General features: G+C 41.0%; 1 protein-coding gene across 1 annotated transcript in view; it reads left to right on the forward strand.

Moving 5' to 3' along the window:
- Nucleotides 1-21,760, forward strand: part of Cdc42se2 (CDC42 small effector 2) — a 68,188-nt gene that overhangs the window by 18,043 nt on the left and 28,385 nt on the right. Inside the window, exon 2 of the mRNA XM_048437702.3 lies at nt 10,726-10,877. The gene's annotated coding sequence lies outside the window, so the exon portion shown is untranslated. The remainder of the gene's footprint in view (nt 1-10,725; nt 10,878-21,760) is intronic.

Raw genomic sequence — 21,760 nt, forward strand, 5'->3', positions numbered from 1 at the left:
TTCCATTTTGTTTTCTGTTAAAGGATAATAGGTTTCTTGGGAATGAGGTGACACCCAGTGCACTTGGCTTGTGGAAGATGTTAATAACATTCCATTTCCTTTCTGTTGTACCTATTGTGTTAAAATGTCTTGGGAATTCTTAAAAGTTCACTGGGGTCAGGAAACTAGAAGCATGTGAAATTTAGGTGAGCTCATATGCATTTGTGATGACTGTTTAATCTCCCTGATAATGAGAGTGGTTCTTGTGACTTAAAAAGTATCTGACTTTGGCCGGGTGGTGGTGGCACATGCTGTCTTTAATCCCAATACTGGAGAGGCACAGGCGACTGGGATCTCTTGAGGTTGAGGCCACCCTGGTCTACAGAGAGTTCTTGAACAGCCAGGGCAATACAGGGAAACCCTGTCCCCCCAAAAATAAAAAAATAATAAGTATCTGATGTCAAGCTGGGCATGGTGGTGCATACCTTTAATCCCAGTACTCAGGAGGCAGAAGCAAGTGGATCTCTGAATTTCAGGTTAGCCTAGTATAACGAGTGAGTTCCAGGACAGCCAGGGCTACAGTGTTGTGGGAATTTAGTCTGACAGTCAATCATATTGGGGTGTTTTGGCCCAATGGGCGTGGTCTTCTCTGGTGGTACGTGACCCAAATACCCCAATAAAAGGCAGGGGTTGTGGGGAGGACTCTTGCCCTTGGACTGTCGAGGGTTCACCGTCAGCGGTGGCTTGGTGACATTTCCCAGACCTCCATAATCTACCGTGGGAATGAGAGGATCGGCAGCTGAAGCAGCAGCAGCAGCGGTTAGGGCTTTGTTCTGTGTTGTGAGTATACTTTTTATTGTGTGCCTGTTTAATAAGCCAGTCTTAATCACAAGAGTTCATTCCCACATTACCTGGCACCCCACATGGGGCTCAAATCCACAGTTCTGAGATTCAGAGCTGTGCTGCTGGTCATAGACAGGTATAGAACACACAGTTATGTAAGGTGCATAACAATTGCTAACATAAACTGTATATTTATATAACTATAAATGTATACTTTTCATCATGAGGAGTACTCCTGCTTTTGTGTAAAAGAGCTTCAGGTAGTCCTCAGATAGATTCCAGAAGGCATTGTTTTCATCAGAACTGACAGCTGTGTGCGTGTTGTTGCTCCTCTGTATAGACCCTGCACACCATCCTGAAGTCCTAGTACTTGTTGGCAAAGCAGGAAGATTGCTGAGACCCCAACTCGGGTTGTATAGTGAGACCATGTCTCAAAAACAACAAAAATAGCTCAGTTTTTAAAATTCACATTTATTTGCTTGTTTGTTTGCTTATGTATATGTGTGTGCACTCATACATGTGGATGTCAGAGGACACTTGTAGGGGTCATTCTCTTCTTTCACCATGTGGATTCCTGGAATGGAACTTGGGTCAGATGCCCAGACCCACTTAGCTGTTTCATTGGTCTGGTGTGTGTGTGTGTGTGTGTGTGTGTGTGTGTGTGTGTGTGTGTGTGTGTATACCTTTTTTTTTCCGCCCTGAGACGGTTTCTCTGTGTAGCCCTGGCTATTCTGAAATTCACTTCATAGGGTAGGCTGGCCTCAAACTCCAAGATCTGTCTGTCTCTGGCTCTGCCTCCTGAGTGCAGGGACTAAAGGTGTACACCCTTATACTTGGCCTACTTTTTAAACTTTTAGTTGAAAATAAAATTATATCATTCCTCCTTCCCTCCAGCACCTCCTAGCTACTCTTATTCAACCCCTCCCATTTTCAAGTTGATTGCCTCTTTTTTTATTATAGTTACACACACATGCGCACACACACAAACCAACAGCAGAACACCTGTTGAGGCTGTTTTTATGCATATGGTTTCAAATTTGACTAATAACTTCACATTTTCCCCCTTATGCTTAACCTGACCATTGATATTGCCAGTGTTTTCATCTTGTTTATTCAGCCATTTCTGGGAGAGACTTTCACAGCTGACTTCCTCATATTCTGACTCTTACGTAAGCTTTCCACCCCTCTTCCCTGATGTTCTGAGCCATAGAGCTGACATAGAGAATACCCACTGGGGCTGGGTTACTAATAGTCTCTGGATTGTGCCCATTTGTGGTTTTCTGTGATGGTCTCTCCTTGCTGTAGAGCGGCCTCTTCGATGAGGGGTGGTCACTACACCTACCCAGGAAAGGAGGCTCTTGCTCAAAGAGGCTTTGCAGGTGAAGGGACTGGTGGTCTCCACAAGACACCCCAAGGCCAAGTTCTCAGCACAAAGCAGATTTATTTGTCCCAAAGAGACAGAGGGTAGGGAATGAGAGACAAAGACAGGAGATAGAGGACAGGTAGGAGAGGAAGGAAACAAGGGAGAGGGGGAAAGTATTTGTCCAAGGTGTGTGTGTGTGGCGGGGGCAGACAGGACACAAAGGACTGCCTCTGGATTGAGAGGAGACACACATGGCCCATAGGTGAATGGCAGTTTATAAAGGTAAAAGGGAAAACCCCATGTTAGGATGAGGTGTTTAATTTTGGTTGGGCATGTTTATTAGGGCAACCAAAAGGGGGCTTTTGATTTCTGCACTTTAATACTTTGATATCTAGACCTTGGTAGTCAACCTCAGGAGGTGGAAGTGGCCAGATAAGGGAATAGACCTTGGTTGCTAGCTTTAGGGATGTAATCTAATGATTTTTAACAAGGCAGAGGGTGTGGGGGAGGAAGGCAATGCTGCCAGAGCCATGTTTGCCATGCTTGGGCTGGCTAGAGACCCTTTAGCATGTCTTTTATTTATATTTTTAAACATCCTTTTAGGGTCTGGAGAGGTGTCTCAGCTGTTAAGAGCACTGGCTCCTCTTCCGGAGTTCCTGGGTTCAATTCTCAGCGCCCATATGGCTGCTCACAACCATTTGTAACTGTAGTCCTGTGGGATGCAGTGTTCTCTTCTGATATGCAGACCACATGGAGACAAGATGCCCACATACATAAACCTAGAAATATCCCTCTATACAGTGATTTTTATTTTTTTTTATGTTTAGATATATAAATACTAAATCTTGCTATTAGGTTTCTAAGATGAGGTGGAGCAATGCCTGCTTTAAACATAACAGACACCAACCATAGCTTTCAGAGTTCCTCCTGCGAAACAAACTCCCGTCACTGTTTCAGAGAGGACATTTATATATGATTTTTGGTAATGATAAAATTGTGGAGACAGGAGGATTAGGATTCAGGGTCATTCTCAAGGTGTATAGATTGGGGGACCAGGAGTTTCAGGCTGTCCTGGACCATGTGAAACTGTCTTGGTGTCCCCAGCTCCCCGCAAAAGGTAACGGGTGGTCTGGAAGAGTTAGAATCGAGGTCACTTTTGAGTTAATAGATTCGAGAAGACAGGCCATAGTTGTGTCCTGGAGGTTAGGAAGTTGAAACTGGCAGGTGGCTGTAACAGCTGAGTCTGCTGCTGGTGGCAGCGGCTTCTCCACAGTCTGCGGATCCTCCCACTCACAGGCTCACTTCTGCTCCCTACCTCTAAGGAGCTGCTTAGGCAGAGCCCTGTTTACGTTCCACTTGTTAACTACAAGAAACAATCTGGGAAATGTAGGGGATTTTTTAAAAAAAATCTTTTCTGCCCATGAAGCACAGGAAGGAATGTCTAGGAGAATGTGAATATCCTTCAGTCATTTTATTTGATCACGTGGCTTTGCATGCCGTATATTTTGAAGGTGGTAATATTAAAAACTTTTCAACTTTGATTTGATATGTTCTGAAATGTTATACTAGATGTGAACAATTAATTTTGTTGTTTACATAAAGTGGTTTGTCAGGCCTAATGTTTTCAGTTGGAAATAAGCTAGTGTTTGTAAAAACCTTTCATAGCGTGTTTTCTGTCTGTAGTGAATGGTTGAAGTATGCCAGTGGATGTAGCTGTAAAATCTTTATTTTTCTGTCTTACTGCTGTGTTTTTATATAGTTGAATTAATGCATACTTTAAATGTACTCTTTTTTTTCCATTTTGTAACTTGGTTGCAGACTGTGTGTTGCCGGTGTGTATGTGCCACAGCTTGTATACATAGGTGAGAGGATAATCTTGGGTATCACTCCTCTTTCTGTCTTGTTTGAGACAGGGTCTCTTGTTCACAGGCTGGCTGCCTTGTGAGTTTTCTTGCGATTCTGTCTCTGTAGGAGCATTGCGATCAGAGATATACTACCATTTTTGGCTTTGCATGGGTACTGGGGGTTCAGACTTATGTCTTTGTGCTTGTGTGAGGACTTTACTTGCTGAGCCATTTTCATGTGCTATCTTTTCTTTAAATTCAGTTTATCTTTATTTTGCTGAAATGAGATAGGTTGTGATAATATTCAAAAATAATGTGTGACAGGTCAGACATGGCAGCATATACCTTTAATACTCTGAGGCAGAGGCAGGTGGTTTTCTGAGTTCAAGGCCAGCCTTGTCTAAGTAACAAGTTCTAGGACAGTCAGGGACATACAGAGAAACGCTATCTTAGGGGGAAAAGAAAGCTGGGTGGTGGTGGTACACACCTTTTATCACAGCACTTAGGAGGCAGAGGCAGGTGGATCTCTGTGAGTTCAAGGCCAGTTTGGTCTACAGAGTTCCAGGATAGCCAGGGCTACACAGAGAAACCCTGTCTCTGCCCCTTGTCTCTCCTCTTCCAATAAACCTCCTATGTGAGCCTTGTTGCATAGTGTGACTTTTCTTTGTGGCGATGTTAAATCAATTACAACAGTATGTATATGTATGTTTGCCTATCTGTCTTAGGGAAGGGCAGTTTTGAGTGTGCCATAGCATGTATGTGGAGGTCAGAGGACAATTTACAAAAGGTTCTGTTCTTCTAACAAGTAGGTTCTGGGGATGTAACTCAGATTGTCAGGTTTGGTGACAATCACATTGTAAAAATAACTGAGGTAGATCTTTGTGGTATCTGGCCTTGAACAGCAAGCAGAAAGGTAGGAGTCAAGAATTATGCCCTTGTTTTTTGCTTGGGAAATAGGTAGAAGAGAAAGAATGGGATAAAATAAGATGGACGGAATTGAGGTGGGAAAGTGGTAAGGAAAAAGTGGAGTTAAGCTGAAGGTAGAGGCACACATCTCGGTGGAGATGTGCTGCTTGTGGTAGACTGTGTGCATTCAGACTGAAGGGCACCAGGGCTGAGGAGCTTTGGGCTGGGAATGTGGGTTTATCAATGTATGTGTTCTTAGTGAGCTCAGCTGATGGAAGCAAGCCAAGGAGCCTTATGGAGTGAAAGACAGAACTCAGAAGTCCAGGATTAATGTGCAAGCAAGTGAAAATCTGCCCAAATTATGTGATCTGAAGAGGGAAAACTGCCCTCAGCAAGCTCCATTCACCTTGTCACAGTGCCTGAAATCCCAACTGGTATTATTTTTGGATTAAATATTGTCTTCTAGGAGTCCCTGTTAAAATGTAGTTATCTCTGAAGGACTAACTTTTTAAGGTTATTGTGATGGTCATATATTGACATCGCTAACCTTTATTTTAGAATTTGGATAGAAATATAAGAAAGATTAAATTTGGAAAACATGACACTGTCCTGAATCATGAGATTAAAGAGAAATATTACACTTGGAGCCTGGGTTTAAAATGGGTAATAGTGTGTTGGAGGTGGAAAGGGATGCTGTTACCTAAAAGGGAATGTGAGAGAACTGGGGAGGCGGGATAGTTTATAATCCAACTGTTGGAAGGCAAAGGCAAGAGGATACAGAGTTTCCAGCCAGCCGGTTTAGTGAGGCACTGATCAACAGAAGGAGGAGATGAAAGAACATGTTGAAAACAAAATATAGGGAAAAATCTGAAGGCATTTCAGTTTTAAACAAGGGTAACCATGTAATTTATAATTGAACTAAAATTTTGGTATAATTTGTTATTTGAACTGGATATCCTGAGATAGAGATAGGAACGACTGTGAAAATCATCATAAATTGGGACCACGATGGATGGTCCTTATACAAGCTTATAATAAATCTATTTCATTAGTAACATAATGAAATATTTTAATTTTTAGTTGTTGTGTGTCAAGCATTATACTGAGCTAATGGAGTTGTATTCATTTTATAGTTAATGAAACCAAACGTGTGTGTGTGTGTGTGTGTGTGTGTGTGTGTATAAAATAGCTTGCTTATAATTCTTCTGGTGGTCAAAACTGGAAATTATGTTTTTTTGACTATTGATACAGCCTAGGTCAACTGTAGTTCAGGCTGATATAAAGTTCCTCTTTCTGTTTGTGCTCACATTGTTGGGGTTATGTCTGTGGATCGTCACACCTGGCTCCAGCTCACTGGTAAATGCTACATTGTACTACAGTTGCTGTGCATGTGCTATGTATTTTAAATGTCCTGACTTTAGACTGTTTAAACAGCTGATAGCATGATATAACATCACATGGTTTGATTTGATAATTGCATTCTAGAATCTTACTTTGTGCCAGACCAAGCATTTCACAGATACTAACCTAATTTAAACCTTAATAATTTTATGGATTGTTTTCATTTTGTAGTTTAGCAAATTGAGGCTTGGAGAGGGTATGTAGCTTGCTTAAATTTAACCCATTTAATAAGTGGCGGAGCTGGAATCCAGTCTCAAGACCCTCTTTTCTTACTGCTGTGTCGTACCCAGGCTCCCGTAGTAGTTGTTTTCCTTCATCTGAAAGTTGCCAGACTTTTCTCACAGGTGATGTGGCTTTGCATTCCTACCAGTAGATCACTTTCATAATCTGTCTTTTGTGCATGATGATTGGACATTTGCATCCTTTCCCATCATGTTTTGAAATGTCAACAATTAGAAGTAGGCCCCCTCTTTTAAAATTTGGCCTCATTTACGCTGTCCTACTTGTATGAATTTTGAACTATAGAAACAATTCCTAGAAGTCTAACCTTTGTCTGTATACTTTGTCAGTAAACCTACTATATCTAGGAATGTGAACAGCACCCCAGATACAACAAAATATATCAAGACTGTAGAGTTAACAGTGTACCTCTGCTACTTGGTTATCCAGATTACTTTTTCCTTAAACTATTAATGTGAATGGTTATATTCTTTGTAGTTTATTCACAGAGGAAGTAAATAGCAGAGGCTGGTTACTTAAATGTGTCAAGCTTAAATGCTTTGAAAGGGTCCAGCTTTCCATGTAAATCAGTTTTGCTACAAATCAGTGTTGCTACAAATTGTCTGCAGTGAGTTAATTGGTTTTAAGCAGAATAACTGCACATTTTAAAAGTGTTCAGTTTGATAACTTTGCCATACATATATGCCTACAAAGGGATACCACACTCAAGCTACAGGAAATCTGAGACTGGGAACAGACAGTGGACCAGAGCTTGCCTGGGGTGCCCAAGACAGTGGTGTGACCCCAGCACCACAAAAACCACTATAACAAATATAATTGAAAATATCTGTCACCCCAAAAGTTTACTTTCAGCCGTTTGTAGTCCTTTTCATTGCCTACCCATACCTATTTTCAGGCAATTGATATACCTACTCTTTGTTACTAGAAATTAGTTTTTGATTTCTTCCTCTGTCTCTCTCTCTCTAGTTTTTTATTTTTATTTTTATTTTTTTTGAGACAGTGTTTCTCTAGTCTTGGCTGTTCTAGATCTCACTCTGTAGACCAGGCTGGCCTTCAATTCACAGAGATAGCCAGTCTCTGCAACACCTCTGTGATTAAAGGCGTTTGTCACCATTGCCTGGCTAGTTTTAGTTTTCTAGAATTTATATAAATGGCTTTTACAACATACTAGTGTTTGTGTGTGCATATATGCTGTGCGTATGTTTTTTTTTCCTCACAGTGCTGAAGATAAGATTGGTTTTTATGTACGCCTGCCAAGTACTATACCATGGACCTACACACTCAATGTGAGTGGGTTTTCAGTGAAGCATAATTGATAATTATTTTTTGATTCATCCATGTTGATGGATGTATGTTAAATTATTTTTGTATGAGGTGTGTGTGTGTGTGTGTGTGTGTGTGTGTGTGTGAGTGCGTGTGTGCGCGTGTGTGCGCTTATTCATGTGTGGATATGTAAAGACCAGAGGTATGCTGTCTTTCTTTGGCACTCTCTATTTAAAAATTCTTTACCTTTACTTATTTATTGTGTGTGTGTATGTGGGTGAATAGATGCATATGTGCAGAGGTCAGAGGATAGTTTGAGGGAATTGGTTTTCTTTACTATGAGGATCTCTGAGGTTGAACTTAGGCTTGGCAGCAAGTGCTCTTACTCAGTGACCCATCCCCCTGACTGCCTCCCTTGTATATTTTGAGGCAGTTTTCTGTGAACCTGGAGCTTGGCATTTTTGACTCTCCTGGCTGACCAGCAAATCTCCAGAATCCACCTATTTTGACACCCTCATCACTGGGTCACAGATGTGTGCCACTGCATCCAACTTTTTATGTTTGTGCAGGGCATCCATACTCAGATGGATCTCCATTCTTGTATGGCAAGCACTTTACCTACTAAGCCATCTCCACAGCCCCTAGAGTAATTCATTGTTGCAACCACGCATGTTCATGTTGTTTTTTATGTTGTCCTCTGCATAGTTCATCCTTGAGAACCAGGTAGCTAAGTTATACACACACACACACACACACACACACACACACACACACACACAATCTCACACTGTTTTAAGTCAGTTTACAGTTTTGTATTAGGGTGCATTCATAGTTCCCACACGTGTGGTGCATGGCTGTAAGTGCCTCCCTGAGTGAAGGTTTTGCTCCTGATTACCCATTCACCTATCTACAGGCAATTGCAGTTGTCTTTTTTTTTCTGTTAAATAAGAAAAAAACCACTTCAGGCATATTTAAATAAAGCTGAATTTGAGTAAAAGAGTGATTTTTATGAATTAGGCAATGCTCATAATCATATAAGATCCAGAGAGTTTTGTCTAACTGGGTATTGAGTCTTTCTAGATCTATACAAAAAAGGGAAGTAAAGTAAGGTTTGTCTCTTTCTCTACCTTTTTGGGTGTGGTCAGGTTTGTTGGCAGCCTGTGCTTGGCTGAAGTTTGATTGCTTGTGATTGGGTGAGACTCAGCTGTCTGTTCTGCCAGTCAATTAGGTTTTCTGTATGTTTACATAGTGAGTTAGGTTGCATTTCATTAAAATTTTAATCTTATAAACTTTCAGTTATAAAAATTTTTCAAATAAATAAAAACATCACGTACCAAAATTAACCAAACCCAAACACTATACAACTTAATATATTTCATAGTGTCGGTACTGAAAGTATAGAGGTAGTCTCAAGTCAGTGACTTTCTGCTTCTTTTATCAGCTGTTGCAGTAAATTGCTGTGAATGTTTTACAGATGTACCCTAGGGATGCAATAGCTGCATTGTATGACACTGTTGGGGTGGGGGTTGGTTTTGGTATGTGTTGGTTTTTTGTTTGATGGTTTTGTTTTTCAAGACAGTGTTTCTCTGTTTAGTCCTTGCTGTCCTAGTACTCACTTTGTAGACCAGGCTGGCCTCAAACTCAGAGAGATCCACCTGCCTGTGCCTCCTGAGTACAGGCTGGGATTAAAGGCCTGTGCCACCACTACCTGGCTTGTGCATGTGTGTTAAAGCAGCTAAAAATTAAAAAAAAAAAGACTATGTAATTCAAATTTGTACCAGCAGCATTTGGAAGACACAATTAGTTGTTCTAGTTTGGTGCTAAGGATTAAGCCTGGGGCATTGTGCACGCAAGGCAAGCAAGCCTGCCCCAATTTAAACAGTTGAATATACAACTTCAGCAAAGCAATGGATACTTAGGGAAGAGTTGCCGTTTGTTTGCACAGCTGGAATTGGAAGATTGACTTGTCCTGGCAGTGCTTTTAGGGGGTGAAGACATTGGATAGTGCTGACATGAGATGCGGTGTGTTACCTGAGATGAGCAATAATGAGAAAGAAGTGATTAGAGTTACCAATTGAGCTTGTGCATGCTAGATTTTAGGCTCGTTGTTTGCTTAGTGTGTTAAGTGTTTGTTCGTTTATTTGGATGTTTCTGTATGAAGAAATAGCTCTGATATGGGCTTGATCACACATCTACTAATATTCAGAATTAGAACTCAAATCTACAGCTTTCTGACTCAAACCTCATGCTTCTATTTCATGTTATTTTATATTCCTAAATCAAGAAAATATGCTTGACTTTGACAATAATACAATGTTCCCTGTGAGCTATTAAAAATACATAGCAGAGTTTGAAAGCTCAGATGCTTATCGGGTCCAGACAGGTAACTGTGAACTAGGTTACATTGAACTAGGGTAGAGTGGCAGCATCTGTGGAGAACCAGCCACAAAGCCCACGCCCATCCATTCTGATAGTGTCCGTGAAGGAATAGACCTCATGGTGTTTGATTTTATTTTTTTCAAGAGAGCAGAAATCTGAATTTTTCTTGTGAAGTCTTTAGATTTGTCAATGTAGGAACATGTTCTTTAACAGTGTGTAAGCCAACCTTGTGTGTATGGAAGACTTGTTAACCTGGATTCTGCTCAATGGGTCATAAGTTGTACCTTGCATACCATGGGAGCAACGATCAATTTATATGATGAGAAAAGGGTGTAACTTTGTGTAATAAGCATGTTACAGGCATTGAAAAGTAGGTTGTTTGTTTAAACATGGTGCTTAGTGAGTCTAGCATTTGAGTTTAGTTTTCATGTTGTATCATTTAATTATATAGATGGAGGAATTGCTCCCTGCCACTTTTGCCTCCTAATTGTATGCTTTCGTTTGCAGATAGGGCCAGTTTTGAGTGAAACGGAGAAACTAAATGAGAAGAAATCTTCAAGGAACAACTTCTACTGCTACTGCATCTGCAGTCACCTGTGTGTGTCCTGTGAAACAGTCTTCACTCAGAGATAGCTGAATAAGTGGCCACGTTGTGAGTGGTAAGTTTGGCCACTGATGGCTAGTTATTGAAGTGATCGCCACAAAAGCAGTCAGCTTTCTTTGCGTTCTTAGCACTGACCATTAATAAGGTCATCTTGTCAGAGCCCAAAGTGTGGTTTTGTTTTTCAGGTTAAGCACAATCATTCCATTGCCTATGTGTGACGGTCATGACAGTTGTTTGTCATCTCATGGCCATCGTTCAGTTAGTCACAATGCATTCCACATTTTATCAATAAAAGCAGTAAGTAATGGTTGTCTACTCTTCAAAGCCATTTAAAAAATCTACTGGAATCACTGGGTGATTGTGGCGCCTTTAACCCCAGCACTTGGGAGGCAGAGGCAGGTGAATCTGTGTGAGTTCAAGGCCAGCCTGGTCTACAAGAGCTAGTTCTAGGACAGTTAGGACTGTTACACAGAGAAACCCTGCTCAAACAACAACAACAACAACGATGAAACAAAACATACAAGCAAGCAAACAAACAAACAAAAATCTACTGGAAGCTAGGCATGATGATGCTTGCCTTTAATTATAGCACTTGGAAGGCATAGGCAGCCTGGTCTATATAATGAGTTCCAGGATAGCCAGGACTATACAGAAGGACTCTGTCTCATAGAAACAACAACAACAAAAACATGTACATTTTCCTCTATCCAGAACCATATTTAACCTCTCTTTATTATGTAATCTAGTACATTAAAAAATGAGGATTGTTGAGGCATGTGCAAAAGATAGCAGCCCCTTCCATTACAGTCTCTGGGTTAAAGAACACACACCCCCTTCTGAGAGGAAGGAATGATGTTTCCCACCACACAGTCAACACTGGTAGGGACTGGGGATTTAAGGGTTCTAGAGATTCTTCTGGCTATCCACTTTAAATAAAATTAAAAAAAATAACAGTTTTTTTAATTTCCCCCTCGAAAATAAAGGGGAAACCTAAAACTTTAAAATTGAGCTCTTAAAAATAAAATCATATGTACTAAAGGCAAAAACCTATTAGAAAAATCATAAAAGTATTTTAAAATTCTTTTGCAAATGCTGAGAGTGAACATTTCATGTAGAGCTTGGCAGCTGCAAGAACTGAAGAATCTAGGAAAATCAGTTGTTTAGCATGCATTTAGTCTTCTTGTATTCATGTGTGTTAAATACACTTACACCCCTGATTCGATTTCAGTAATTGCGCACTTTTAGGACTGGGTCTCGTGTCTCTTTCTCTGACCTGAAGTGCATGTTGTGTAGCCAAGTCCTCAAGGGAGAGTGTCCCTTCCTCTCTTTTTCTGCTTTCTTCCACTGTAAGTGCATAACTGGAGAACAGACTATAATACACTCCAAGGAACGTTTCCAGCCTAATTTCTTGTCCCTAAAGTCATTGGTATTCTTAAGTTCTTCGTGCTGCAAGAAGTCTAGTGTCTTACGAACACTGAAAATACTTTTTAATAAAAATCTGGCCTTGGTTTTTACTTTGACTATGAGTATTTATCTGTTTACATTCAGCTGAAAAATAACTAATCTTTATAGATCTGTGTTAATGTTTCTCATCAGATAGATTAACTCGTAAATTGTCTCTCGCAGCAGGGCTAGCAGTTGTTAGGAATTTTATTGAGAGAGCCAAAGGGCATGTGTTCATAATGAAAATGGAAGAGAGTAACCCATCCATAAAATTCTCTAAGCAGCTGTTAGGCCCTCCATACAATAGCAAAGAGTGAATCCTTTCAGTTTTCCCAGTTTTGTCGGTGAAATTATTCTTGGTTGTTGTTACAGAGTGCGGAGTCTTTCCCCCAAGTGCTTACTCTTTAGAAGTGTTGTTTCTCAAGCCACGGCCGTCGCTCATGACCACACCACTCATTTTACACTCATTTGAAAATAACCTGCTAGACGTTGCCGCTGCTGCGCAGTGCTGTCTGTCATGACTTCTTGCATTGTCTCAGGCTGAGCTGCTGCCTTTGTCTTGGTGTTTAAGTTGGCTGAGAGGGATGTGAGTGGTTTTGTGCCTTGGGAAGGGTGGAGCGCAGCCCTCCCTCACTGTGAGTTTTGAGAAGAGATAATGAAATCCTTTATATCCTTTTTCCATAGACCAGCATTTCAAATACTCCATTTTAATAAGAATTGGTTGTGCAGCTGCAGCCCTGGCAACAAGGCCTGGGTGAGAAGAATTGGGGCAGCATTCCAGAAACAGGGCTTCAGTGGTCTCCTGTGGAGCTGTGCTAATGAAACAGATGAGAACATAAAGCATTTTACAGAAATAAGCCCAGTACTTTGTGTTGGTATAGAGGATTTTGAAATTTTCCACATCTATTTTATAAAAACTGTCATAAGCCATTTATTCATCAAGATTAGTTATCTAAGTATATATTTAAAACCCTGTATATTCTTGAAAGTTACTATTTCTGTGAATTATATTTTATCTAAAATGTAATTGTTGTTGCCCATTTTTGGTGAAGTCCAGGTGTTTTCAAAACATGGTACCAGATACATCAGATGTTTTAAAGACAAAATTTGTTGCTGAAGAGATGACTCAATGATTAAGAGCACTGGCTATCTTGCAGAGGATCTTGATTCAGGTCCCAGCACTTACATGGGAGCTCGCAGCCATCTGTAACTCAAGTTCCAAGGGATCTCGTGCCTTCTGGTCTCCGTGGATACTGGGCCCATGTGTTACACAGAAACACACGTGGGCAAAATATTCATACATATAAAATAAAAAATAAGTATCTTAAAAAATAAAAATAATAATTAGGTTTATTTTAATAATGTTAGATTTTAAATGGTCACCTTATTTTCATATAAATTTCCTGAGATTGTTATATTACAATGCTTTTAGGCAATACAACTTGTTAAATGCTTAAATTCTTTTAGCATTGACATGGCTATAAAAGCTGTTATTAAACCATAATTAAACAACTACCTAGCCATATGACTTTACCTATTTTTTAAATTCTGTTTTAAGAAGTATTTCCATTATGAATTTTTTTGCATACAGGTTTTTTTCTTTCTTTTGAGTTCTTTATAGAATTCTAATTGTGGAAATTTCAGATTACTTTCATAAAAGGCCTGAAACTCACATATATGTGGTTGCCAGTGTCTTAGTTACTTTTTTTTTTAATTAAAAAAAAAACTATGGTTGTGATGAGAGATCATGATCAAGGCAATTTATAGAAGAATTTATGATTGCAGGAGGTCAGAGTCATGATGGTGGACTAGATGGAAAGTAGGGGTGGCTGGGCAGCAGCTGAGACTCACATCCTGAAACCCCAGCAGGAGCCAGAGAGCACACTTTGAATGACATTAGTCTTTTGAAACCTCAGAGCCCCAGTGAGATACATCTAATCCTTCCCAAATAATTGCACCAACTGGGGACCAAGTATCCAAACATGAGCCTATGGGGACCATTCTCCTCAGACCACCACAGACACTTTCCCTGTTCCTTCCCAACACTGAATACTACTACATTTTAAAATAGAATAGTTATGAAATAGTAGTTGCTGGTTTGGGCTTTAATTATTTATTTTATGCACGTTGGTGTTTTGTCCACATGTACATCTGTGTGAGGATGTTGGATCCTCTGGAACTGGAGTTGCAGACAGTTATGAGTTGCCATGTGGGTGCTGGGAATTGAATCCCAGTCCTCTGGAGCAGCCAGTGCTCTTAGCCGCTGAGCTGTCTCTCCAAATTGTATGTGTGCGTGCATGTAGGTTATAGTTTATTAAAATGATTTTAATATATATTTAACCACAGCATTAAAAGAGAGTGGAGAAATAGAGGAGTACACTCCCCATGGGCTTCTCTAGAGAGTCTTCAATTTCCATTTCTTTAATTAGAAGCAGTGAACATTTTAAATTTGTCATTTTCCGCTGTGGCTTTTCACACTCAGTCCTTGTTATTCCTCTCCTGAAAATCCACTAGTTTTATTTTTAGCTAGTACCTTGAAGAATCTCTTAAAAGTTAAGTTTCCATTTAGTCTTTATGTATATATAGTTTAATGTGTTTCAGGTACTGTTTATAACTGACCAAAGCAGACACGATGCGGTTACCTGCTGAGGTTCTTGGTCTCCCTCTTCCAGTACTGCACCTACCTTCCTGCTGTGCTGTGGATTCCCACGGACAAGGCAAGTCAGCCTTGTTTAGCCTCTTGGTTCAAGGAGCCAGTGGTTCATTTCATTGTTTGGCCACAATAATTGGTTCCAGTGATTATGTCAGACAAGTTGATCCAATTAAAGTGCAGCTTTAAATTTTTATTTATTTTTATTACCATTAAGTTGTATTTAGTCCTTTCCTGCCTTGTATAGGACTCCCACCAACCCCTCACCACCAACAGGGTCTGTACGCAGATCTTACTGGCTTTGGATTCTGATTCATGCTGACTCTGCCCTCCTCCCACCTCCCCCCACCCCCACCCAGTGTTGGAGTTACAGATGTAGGCAACCATGTCTAGGCTGTTTTCTTTGAATGGTTTAAAATTTTTAAAAATCAGTGTTGTTAGTAAATTCCCTTGTAAGACAGAAAGCTCCAACTTTATTATAAACACTCCCTCAAAGGAGAAAAACAAACATTTGAGTGTTAATCACACATTACACTTAATGAACTTTGACAAAGACTCTTGTCTTATTTTAATTTTCATAATCCTAAGAGGCAAATACTATCTTTACCTTGGGAGTGAAGAGATCACAATTCAGATACATCAGGCAACCTAATAAAGTCTAGCTCAATTCTACCTTAAGTTATAATCGTATATGACACATTGTGTCTAAAACTAGATTTCGTCAACAGCCTGTCTAGATGGAGATCTTCCCTGGTGGAACCTCAGGGTTACTATTCATGTGCTTTGAACTTTAATCTCCCTCCGTCAGGGACTGTGAGGCAGGTGCTCATGCTATAGTACGGTTTCTACTTGTGCAGCTTAATGAGTATGCCCCAGCCTGTGGGCTGTTTTTGTCCTTTAAGGATCCTGGCTGAGTCCTAGGACTGGGTAAAGTTTCCAATAGTGAACCGCCACTTCAGCAGACAGTGAAATGGAAGCCGACCCGTAGTTGGCTACATGCTACATTATGTGCAGTATGGCTACTGAGTAATCGTTAAACAGTGCTGTCTAAATCCAAGTAATTTTTTTCTTGATTCTTAGTAAAACATGGATCTCTCTCTCTCTCTCTCTCTCTCTCTCTCTCTCTCTCTCTCTCTCTCTCTCTCTCTCTGTGTGTGTGTGTGTGTGTGTGTGTGTGTGTGTACATTTGGAGGATGTCAGGTGCCCTGGTTTCTGTTTCTCCCTTAGTCCTTTGAGGGAGAGTCTGTCACTGAACTTGCTAAGTCAGCAAACCCCATCAGTTTGCCTGTCTTCACTTCCCACAGTGCATTAGGTCACAGGTGTGTGAACCTTTTCTGAGGTCCTCACGCTTGCACAGCACATACTCTTACCTCTGGACCCTCTCTCTGGCCCCTAAAAATGATTTTTTTCTTTCTATAGCTCTGACTGGTCTCAAGTTCACAGTCCTCCTCCTCAGCCTCTGGACTGCTGTCACTCCCTTCTGATTATAGCCATAAACTCTCATGCCTCCCTCATATACTAGTCTCTCTCTCTCTCTCTCTCTCTCGATTGATCGATTTAGAGGCCACTGTAAGCCAGATGCCAGGCACTCTGTGGACACTGCTTGATTGTCAGTTATCTGTTTCAACTGTGTTGTTAATTTTGGTAATACAGTTGGATGCAGATTTTTGTTAAAATAAAAACACAACATGCCAAGTGTGGTGGCGCACACCTTTAATCCCAGTACTCAGGAGACAGGGACAGATATTTCTCTGTGAGTTCGAGGCCAACCTGGTCTACAAAGCGAATTCCAGGACAGGCTCAGAAACTACACAGAGAAACCCTGTCTCAGAAAAACAAACAAACAAACAAGCACACAACGAGGCCTGGTGTAGTGTGTGTCTGTAATCCTAGCTACTCTGGAGACTGAGATGGGAATGTCACTTGAGCCCAGGAGTTCAAGTCAGCCTAGGCAAGACAGTGAGACTAAAGAAAAGCCTCCCAAGGAAGGAAGGAGGGACTGAGAGGAGGGGGCAGACAGTGAAGGAGTTTAAAGTAGGAGACTAAAGAGTGGATACAGAGGACCCTAGCACCCATGTCGTAGCTTCCAGCTGTGTCATTTCAGTTACAGGGAATCCAGTGCCCTCTTCTGACCTCTCAGGAACCAGACATGCTATAGGAACACAGACATTCAGGAAAAACACTCAAATATATAAAATAAGTAGATATAAAAAAATTAAATAGAAAAAAGTTTTAGTGAATTCCTTATGGAGTATGGTATAATTCTAATGTCACAGCATATTTATATATAAAAAAAAGATTTCTCTGGCAGTGGTGGCACATACCTTAAAGATGCAGAAATGGGCAGATGTCTATAGAGTGAGTTCCAGGACAGCCAAGGCTGTTACATGGAAAAACCCTGTCTTGAAAAACCAAAAAAAAAAAGTTTCCCATGTAAAAAATATTTGACAGCTGAAAATGCCTTATTTATTGGAGGAAAATAGCAAGTTAACAAGTCAGGCACTTGGCACCAAGCACACAGGAATGAGCTGTAGACCCAAGTGATCTTTTGCCTCTGGAGTAATCTGAAACAGGACTAAAGCTGTCCTCCACCGCGCCTGTTTACACCCAGATAAGCCACTACAGTTTGGGTTGAACTGGCTTTCCTGTCCCAGGGGACTGATAGGGACTTCTTTGCTTGGCCAAGAGTCATGGATTACACATACAGCTCATTTACTAAGCCTTCTAAATCTTTATGCCTCCGACACTCAAAGCCTTATGTTTAAGAGGAGAAAACGTGACAGATCAATTTGGTATACAGTTGTATTTTTATTGACACTTATTAACTGACAAAGTAACCTAATTAGAATTACTATCTACTGAATGTTCTCTGTTGTAAACAGTATATGTCATGGAGATATAAATTATATATACATTTAAACTATTTTGGAGGATATTAAGACATTGCTGTAAAAGGGAAGAATTAATTAATTTAATTGGTTTATATGTTTTTTTTCTGTACCTTGGTACCAGTTCTGCTCCATTTCTCTTTTAAATATAAATGTAAATAGACACTTTTTTATGTGTTGCTCTATCTAAGAGGGAGCCTGACTAGAAAAATCTTTTTCCACACGCTGCTAAGGTTAGCGCCAAAGAGGCCTGTCTCTGTGACGGCAGAAAAGATAACTAGGGCAACAGTAGTGGCGTAGCGGCTGCCGTGAAAACCAGTTACTTAGGAGAGCTGGTGAGCACACCGCTCTGTGGACTTCCCAAGCAGTTTCTAGACAGTTTATATTTACGCACTGAGTCCTCACCAAGAAGGTAGACATTAACGTGAATCCATTTCTAGAACAGCAAAACAGGATGTACAAAGGTCAAGTGCTCTGCAGTTCTGAGTCAGTTGTTCATGACAACATCTTGACGTGTAGTCCAGGCCTACACTACAGGCGTGTGCCCGTGGCCAGCTGTCACAATCTAAACCAGCTTTCCCTACTGCCATACTTAGTGAGGGCCATGTAAGACCCTGCTTCCAAAGACGGGAAACCAGGAGCTGGGGAGATGGCTCCAGCGGCCAAGTGTTTACTGTGGAAGCATGAGGACCCAAGTTTAATCCCCAGCCTAGCTCTAAAAGCCAAGGACATAGTAGTGCACGCCTGTAACCCCAGGCAGAGGATCCTGCTCTTTTGGGCCCCCTGGCCAGCCAGTCTATTTGAATTTGTGAGCGCCCCCCCCCCCCAAAAAAGGGGATAGAACATGAGTGAAGGCACCTGGCATAATGCGGCCTGTCCTGTAATGTGGAGAGCAGAGGCTAGGAGATAGTTTAGTTGGTAAAGCAAGGACCTGAGTTTGATCCCCAGAACCCACATTAAAAATATGGGGCTGGAGAGAGGGCTCAGGAGGTAAAAGCATTTGCTGCTCTTCTAGAGGACCCAAGTTCAGTTTTCAGCACCCACATGGAGGCTCACAAGCATCAGTAACTCCAGACCCAAGGATCCAATGGTGCGGGAGAATTATCTGTATTCTGTCAATCATATTTTAATAAAACGCTGATTGGCCAGGCAGGCAGTATAGGCAGGAAAGCCAGACAGGAAGTAGGGGTGGAGCAAAGAGACTGGGAGTATTCTGGAAGCAGAAGCTCTCTCTCAGCCACTCCTGCGCAGACCACGAAGAGGCAACATGTAAGCTGTCACACTGAGAAAGGTACTGAGCCCATGTGGCTAACATAGATAAGGATAATGGGGTAATATATGTTATAAGAGTTAACAAGAAGCCTGACCTAATGGGCCAATCAGTTTATAACCTTATGGAGTCCTGTGTGTAATTTTTCTTTGTTGCTTGCCGGCTGTTGGGGTACTGGGAAGGACAGAAACCCCAACAAGCCAGCCCTCATACTACATATGGCGCCCAGACGTGGATAACTGAATCCACAAAAAGCCTGAGAAAGCTTGGGAATGAATAGAGTAAAGCATGGTTTCTTGGTAGCAGCAATTTCTCGGGTCTGCTCTGCTTGCTAGAGGCAAGCAAGCTCTCTCATCTAAGAGAAGCTTCCTGACTCAGCTTTAGCTGCAAAACCCTGCAGCTCATTAAGAGGTCCTGCCACGAAACACTTAAACGGTGTTGATGAAAAGCTGAACGCATGCTTTTCAGTTTTCAGTCATAGCAGGAAAAAAGCTGTGCCATTTTAAAATGCCGGCTTTCTGGGCTGTCCTGCCAGAGCAAACTCTGACTCTTTCAGGCAGGCAGTCCAACTGAGTGTGGTCTGTGAGCAGAATGCTGCAGCTTGCTTGCTGGCAAGGACCTTGAAACGCCATAGAGTTGTGGCAGTGAACACAGCTCTGGCTGGTACCTCAGCCTTGAGGCTAAAAAGCTAAGGAATGAGCTGGATCTAGCCGTCAAAGCCACAGCTCTCCATATTGCTTAGTAAATTAAAGACTCATATGGTCAGAAAAAGAAAAACATACAGTAAAGAGAGATTCAAAGAGGAAGAAAACCTCTAAATGGTTTACAGTGTGTATATGCAGGCTAAAAGTTAAAATTCTTAAAGTTAAAAGGAAAGAAAGAGAGTAGTTGGGTGTGGTGGTACACACCTTTAATCCCAATGCCTGGGAGGCAGAGGCATATTGACCTCTGTGACTTCAAGGGGTAGAGGTAGATTGACCTCTGTGACCTCAAGGTGTGGTAGTACACGCCTTTAATCCCAATACCTGGGAGGCCGAGACAGATCTCTGTGAGTTCAAGGTGTGGTAGCATACACCTTTAATCCCAGCACTGGGGAGGCAGAGACAGGAGGATCTCTGTGAGTTCAAAGACAGCCTGGTCTACAGTGTTATTCCAGGACAAAGATATACAAAGATCCTGTCTCAAAAAGTAAAAGTAAAAATAAAAGAAATAGAGGTTAAAATAAAGCCACATAAAGATGGAAAATGCACAGAGAATCTTCATACTGTATGCTTTTATGCTCTCTTTAAATTGTTTGATTGCTGAGGAAGGAGCAACAACTGCTAAAAGACTTTTGTTTATAAATGCTGCTGAACTAACCCAAGATAGGAATTTTGAAAATACCTTGGCTTCAAAACTGAAGTCAAAAGGTATGTTACTTTGGAGAAGAGGTTTTGCTTTTGTTTCCACAGAAAACGAGAGACTCTGGATTTATTCAGAGTTAAGAATAATCCACCTTTGACCAAGGAAGGCCACCTGAAAAATCTCCGATAGGAACAGATGGCCCAGATGACAGAGGTCTACATCCAGAACTGATCCAAGACTGCTGCCTGAGATGATCGAGACTCACAGGATACTCCAGTCATGACTTGATTATAACTCTAAATTTTCTTTAGGTCCCCTTAAGACTATCAGCGCCCCCAACCAGCAGGAAGTAGCCTGAAATACTACGCCCACATTCCCAACAAATGGATTATGGGTATTTTCCTTTGTTTAAAAAAAAAAAGAGGGAAATGGTGCGGGAGAATTATCTGTATTCTGTCAATCATATTTTAATAAAACGCTGATTGGCCAGGCAGGCAGTATAGGCAGGAAAGCCAGACAGGAAGTAGGGGTGGAGCAAAGAGACTGGGAGTATTCTGGAAGCAGAAGCTCTCTCTCAGCCACTCCTGCGCAGACCACCGAAGAGGCAACATGTAAGCTGTCACACTGAGAAAGGTACTGAGCCCATGTGGCTAACATAGATAAGGATAATGGGGTAATATATGTTATAAGAGTTAACAAGAAGCCTGACCTAATGGGCCAATCAGTTTATAACCTTATGGAGTCCTGTGTGTAATTTTTCTTTGTTGCTTGCCGGCTGTTGGGGTACTGGGAAGGACAGAAACCCCAACAAGCCAGCCCTCATACTACAATCCAATGTCTTTTTCTGGCCTCTGTGGGCTCCAGGCAGGCCTGTAGTCCACATTCATACATTCAAGGAAAATAAAATATAATAATATATAATATTATTATATAATATTATATATATAATATATATTATATTATATATATATAATATATATATATATATTATATATATAATAATATATAATATATATATATATATATAAAATATAATAAAATATATAATAAAATAAAATAAAAGGATACATAAAATAAGTAAACCTTAAGTATCTACATGGGCACAGTGGTGCCCTAGTACTGGGGTTTGCTGTCCAGCCAGCCTAGCCTTAGGAATTTCCATGCCAGCTTGAGACCCTGTGACACACATGCAAAGAAAGGGTAGGTAGCACCTGAGGAATGACCCATCTGACCTCTACAAACACATCCATGCAATGTGCATCCACACTCTCGCACACACATAATGAGAAAAAAACAAACCATAAAAACAAACAAACCTGAAAACAAAACTATTTCAAAACTAA

The sequence above is a fragment of the Myodes glareolus genome, chromosome 9 (genome assembly GCF_982192425.1).
Source record: "Myodes glareolus chromosome 9, mMyoGla1.1, whole genome shotgun sequence".
Lineage (NCBI taxonomy): Eukaryota > Metazoa > Chordata > Mammalia > Rodentia > Cricetidae > Myodes > Myodes glareolus.